Source organism: Pelobates fuscus, chromosome 1, assembly GCF_036172605.1.
Source record: "Pelobates fuscus isolate aPelFus1 chromosome 1, aPelFus1.pri, whole genome shotgun sequence".
Classification (NCBI taxonomy): Eukaryota; Metazoa; Chordata; class Amphibia; order Anura; family Pelobatidae; genus Pelobates; species Pelobates fuscus.
Genome location: NC_086317.1, coordinates 157385432 through 157391431, shown reverse-complemented (window position 1 = coordinate 157391431; position 6000 = coordinate 157385432).

Below are 6000 nucleotides of genomic sequence, written 5' to 3'. Positions count from 1 at the left end.
AAAAGTGTCTACTGACAGTCACACTTAAAACAAAGCTGACTCCATTTTGGATTTTCAGGCTAAGAAAGAGATACAATTTCTGTCTAACTCTAGTCATTAAGCATGAGCTAAAGAATATGTTATGTAAACAAGGCAATGAGTCTAACAGAGAAGGAGGGATGGAATACTCTTCTTAATGTTAGCTTTACACAAGAAAGTCAGACAACAGTTACAGATAAGGCTCAGTAATTCATTTTACTTTCCAAATCTTACAAGGTCCCATTGTAAAAATAGGGTGAAATTCAGGTTAGAACTGTCAATTTTAGAAATTACGACAGGAATTGTCGACGCGCTGTCTGGAGAAAATCCAAAGAAACGCTTTGAAATGACAGCAAATTTAAGTTATGGTAGTCATTTTAGATAAGCCAAATGACGTCAGAATCGTCATCAAAATAAGTTAACTCTTTTGAGGACACAAAATTTTGATGAGGTCAATTGTGCCCTCTATTGACCAAAAACTAGATAAAACTAGATAGCACAGACACACCTATAGTTTCCTATTGGCCTTATCAACTAATGACGTACAGAGAGTCTGGCCCTTTAAAAGTTAGGAACAAAGGGAAGAGAGACATTCAGATTCACATTCACATTCACATTCACCTTCAGATTCGGACATTGAGGAGAGAGATTCAGGACACTCTGGGACTAACACTCAACTCTTAAACTTTCTTGGACACAACTCAAGAAACTCCTTGACACTTAGAATTTTACGATTACATTCTAACCAACATCACTTTTCTCTAGTACTTACTCACCTCCATACAACCAATCATACTCACTATCTAATCATCTGATGAGAACATCTACATAACTGGTAATTATGCTGGTTTTATGTAATTAATTTAAATTAATTACAATTTACATATCATGATATATGACTGGTTTAAATCACGGTCAGATTTCAATAATTGAGAAATAATTATAATTATTTATATAGATGATATATTTATCACGTGTTGGCATACCGCTGTTTTTATCCAGGTGTATTGATTTACTCTGAAATAAGATCATGTATCTTATGTAGAGTTAAATTTGGCTTTTGTAAAAATCTAGTAGATTATTCTTATTGGACGGTTCCATGTAATGGTTAATGATATGAACATTATTTTAATTAAAAATAGCAATAGAACAGCATGTTATATGCCTAGAAGGATTTAGCCAGCGTTGAAAGAGTTTATCAGGATCTAACTGTGAGCCATGATTTTATGGCTTCTCGCTGTGCTGTGTGAAGTTTCTGTGTTCTGTGTCTGTGAGATTGTTTAAAACCATTGCCATTATATTGTATACCTATGTTATACTAAATATTCACTGATTATTACCACGCATGTTACATATTATTATCATCTTATTATGATGTCACAATAAATTATATTTTTTATAATCAAATTGTGATTTAATTATATGGAGTAAAAATCCTCTAAAATGATGACGTTCTTTAGGATCTAAGAGAATTAAAATAGTGGATAATTCTCAAGATATCAATTTTGATGTAATAAAAATTATGAAATTAATTTTTGACAATTTTTATGAAAATATTATTTTTAATATTTATCACCCCATAAATATCCACACAGTAGGCAGATGTATCATCGGTATGAAGATCATAAAAAATATAAAAGAGACAACAATAGTGCACACAGTATAAAAGGTACAAGGAGTATAAAATAATGAATTGGTACTCACATTTAATTGGGCAGACTAACTGCTCAATATGTAGGCGTAAGTGGTATGAATCCCCACCGTGGATTCTTTTGGAGTAGTCCTCACTGGAACTTAAAATCGGATGCCAGGTAGAAAATAATAAAAAAGTAAAATGGCACACTCACAGTGGAAAGAGGCCAAAATACCTTTATTAAAATACAACGTAAAACAAACAGTTAAAACATTTGTTTCACCAAAGTGGCTTTCGCAAGTAGAGGTATGAAACTCATAGCTGGCAGGCTTACGTTTGTATAGGGAGTGAAGGTGTCTAAATGATGCCATAATTGATTTTTATTATGATGTGGCATGCCCACTTGGAGTACTTCTCGCCTTTCTTGGTCCCCCTGAACTTCCTGTGGTACGCCTCCAAGATTACAGCACACCGGGCTAGGAGGACTTCTTTGACTGACTCGTACTCCTGGATCTTGTCTGCTGGTACATCTCGGTAAGCCTCTGCCAACCTTCCTGTTAGGGTCCTGGCCATGATAGCGACCCAATCTGTATCCTTATTCCTACAATAAGCACTGGCGCTCGAAATCCTGCAGGAAATCGTTGATGTCTTCTTCTGCCTCCTTGAATTCCTTAACCCCTTAAGGACACATGACATGTGTGACATGTCATGATTCCCTTTTATTCCAGACGTTTGGTCCTTAAGGGGTTAAAGGTGGCAAAGGGCAACTTGGGCTTTTGTGGTAGACCTTCTGGGGACCTCTCTCTGGTCCATTGTTCATGTGCTTGTAGGGGGTTCACCCCCTTCTTCCGTGCAAGGACATAGAATTGTGCTTTAGAGAAAATCCTATTCACGGATTCCTCTGAGGGTGGCTCTTTGTAATATGCCAGGTGCCGGGTCACCTCCTTATACAGTTCATCTTCTTCTCCGGCCCCTAGCTGGGGGGTATCTGCCTTGTTGCGTGCGTGGTTGTTTTCATGAGGGCAGCAGTCAATTTTGCTTTGGTACTATGGCCAGGGGTTATCCCTCTAGCTTCACACAGATCTGGTAGTGATGTGCGTTTTAGGGACGTATAGTCCATGGGTCGGTTTGGCTGGGATGTAGGATCCTGCTGCTTGCCACCAGTTGTAGCGGGCCCTGGGTAACCGGGCTGGTTACCTCCGCTAGTATGGAAAGAAGAGACCCATTCTCCCCAGTAACTGGGCGGCACACAGTTCCAGAGGTACAACTACAACTTTATTGGCCACAGGCTGCTTTATACTTTCCCCATGGAACACACATGAAGAAAATGTCCCTTTCCAGGGTCCTCCCCCTCCCGGGGATTGCACAATGGAACCAGGATCCGAGTCTCTTTGTACTTTGTTCCCGCCATTCAGTTTAGCCTCCCCGGTTCTTCCTCTTCCCAGGGGCCTGTACGTTGGCAGGAACTCCAGTCCATTTGTCCCCAGTTCCCGCCACCCAAATATTGGGATTGCCACTTCCCATGCCAAGGGGCCTTCTTCACAGGACCCTCTGCACCTGGGAGTCCCAGTGTGGGAAAGATTCCTGCCTCCTTGGCTCCCAGGCCCAGGAAGCCCGCCAAACCTCCATTGTCCCCAAGAGTGTTTCCCCACCAATCTGGGGGATCCCCCTCAACGGTAACTGCCTCCGCTCATGAGATCCCTGGGTGAAACCAGGCAAGGGAAGTGTCCTTGTTTGGGACACAAATGCTCCCCCTGGCCACCGTCCACCTATACGAACGGCGGCCACCCAGGGAAGCACTCATTAATTACTTCCCTTGCGGTTTCACACTTATGTTGCAAATTCCCAACATTCTAATTGATTGGTGTGAACATTTCAAGGGGCACTGGGGAGGACCCCGTTGGGGAAACGGGCTGGAAAGTAATCCGTGAATGCTCCCCCTGGGCGGCATTCGTCTAACAAATAAGCCGCCACCCAGGGTCGGCACACGCCAAGGCTTCCTTTGCGGTTTGTGGTTTTCACAACTCGTTAGCTAGGTGCAAACATTCTAACTAAGTGTGAACGTTCCAAACAACCACTCTAAATGGGGTATCTAGGTGGTCCCCGGGACTCCCGAATGGGGAGCAGATGAAACACAGGAATACACACAAAATAGGGGAAAATCACTGGGATTGTCACACAGCAATTCACTAGCAGGTAGAGGTCCCGCCACAAATAACATTTAAAATAATAATTATTTTTGGTTTTTAGATTCCTTTTGATATTCAAAAACAAGGTACAACTATGGGGACCAGGTTTTCCCCAAGCTATGCTAACCTCTTAATGACCAATTGGGAATCTGTGGCCATCTTGGGCCAGCATGTTTGGAGGACAAACCTGGTCTCCTATTTTAGATATATAGACAATCTGTTTTTTATTTGGAAAGGACCAAAAGATTCTCTGAAACTTTTTTTTAATCATTTAAATAACAACCGCCATGATATCATTTAAATTTAAGAACACAGTTGAGAATATATTAATTTTTTAGACGTTCATATTTTTATCCACAATCAACACCTCCCAAAATTTTATGGCACAATCAACACTAAAACTTTTTTTCAAAAAAGTATGCACCAATACAGTAATTGACCAATCTAGTTACAAACCATGGCTTGAAGGGGCTCCTAAATGCCAATTCTTAAGTTTACATTGAAACTGCTCCTGTATCACAGACTTTGAAGAACAAGCCTTAGAATGAAAAAACAAATTCACCAACAAAAATTACTCTTTGGAATCTCAACAATGCTCTAGAGAACATCACAAAAAAAGACAGGACAGACTTTTTAGAATATAAAAATGGAGACAAAAAAGATTCTCACTTTATGCCGGTTATATTTAATTTTAACAATAAAAGTAACCTGGTCAAAACAATTATTAAAAAACACTGACACATTTTAAAACAGGACAAAGTTTTAACCCCTTAAGGACCGGTCTGTTTTTGCGATGTTTGTACGTTAAGGACCAGAGCAGTTTTAACACTTTTGTGGTGTTTGTGTTTAGCTGTAATTTTCCGCTCTCTCATTTACGGTTCCCATACAAGTTATATATTGTTTTTTTCACGACAAGAAGGGCTTTCTTTATATACCAGTATTTATATTATGTCATATATTGTATTTAAAAAAAATAATAAAATATGGTGAAAAAAAAACAAAAAAACATGTTTTTGGACTTTTACTTGAAAAATCTTTTACTTATCTACAAAAGCTAATGAAAAAAACTGCTAAATAGATTCAAAATTTTGTCCAGAGTTTAAAAACACCCAGTGTTTACATGCTTTATTGCTTTTTTTTGCAAGTTATAGGCCTATAAATACAAGTAGGAAATTGCTGTTTCAATATATATATATTTTAAATGTATCAATAGTGACATTGTTACACCGTTATTTGTCATAAATCCCCGAAATACACCTAACATGTACATATTTTTTTAAAGTAGACAACCCAGGGTATTCAAAATGGGGTATGTCCAGTCTTTTTTAGTAGCCACCTAGTCACAAACACTGGCCAAAGTTAGCATTTATATTTGTTTGTGTGTTAAAAATGCAAAAAACGCTAACTTTGGCCGGTGTTTGTGACTAAGTGGCTACTAAAAAAGGCTGAACATACCCCATTTGCAATACCTAGGGTTGTCTTCTTTTGCAAATGGTATGCCATCATGGGGCTAATTCTCATTCCTTGGCTACCATACGCTCTCAAAGGCAACCTAACCAATCTGACAAATTTCAATAAAAAAAAAAAAAGTAAAATCAAGCCTTATATTTGACCCTGTAACTTTCACAAACACTATAAAACCTCTACATGTGGGGTACTGTTATACTCAGGAGACTTCGCTGAACACAAATATTAGTGTATCAGAACAGTAAAATATATCACAGCAATAATATCCTCAGTGAAAGAGCTGTTTGTGTGTGAAAAATGCAAAAAAACTTCACTTTCACTGACAATATCATCGCTGTGATATGTTTTACTGTTTTGAAACACTAATATTTGTGTTCAGCGAAGTCTCCCGAGTAAAACAGTACCCCCATGTACAGGATTTAGGGTGTCATAGAAAGTTACAGGGTTAAACACAGTGCTAGCAAATTAAATTATCTGGACTTTTGGCCTGGGTTGGCAGGCAGGTCCCTCAAATTGCAATCATTAAAATTACTTAATTAGGTAAAAATATTACATAAATATGCACGTAGAATTTTAATATATATACATATTTATGTATTTGACGTCTACGTGTATATTTATGAAATTATTTATGTAATTATGTATGTGGACATATGTATATTTTGTATTATTTTTATTTATTTATTTATACAT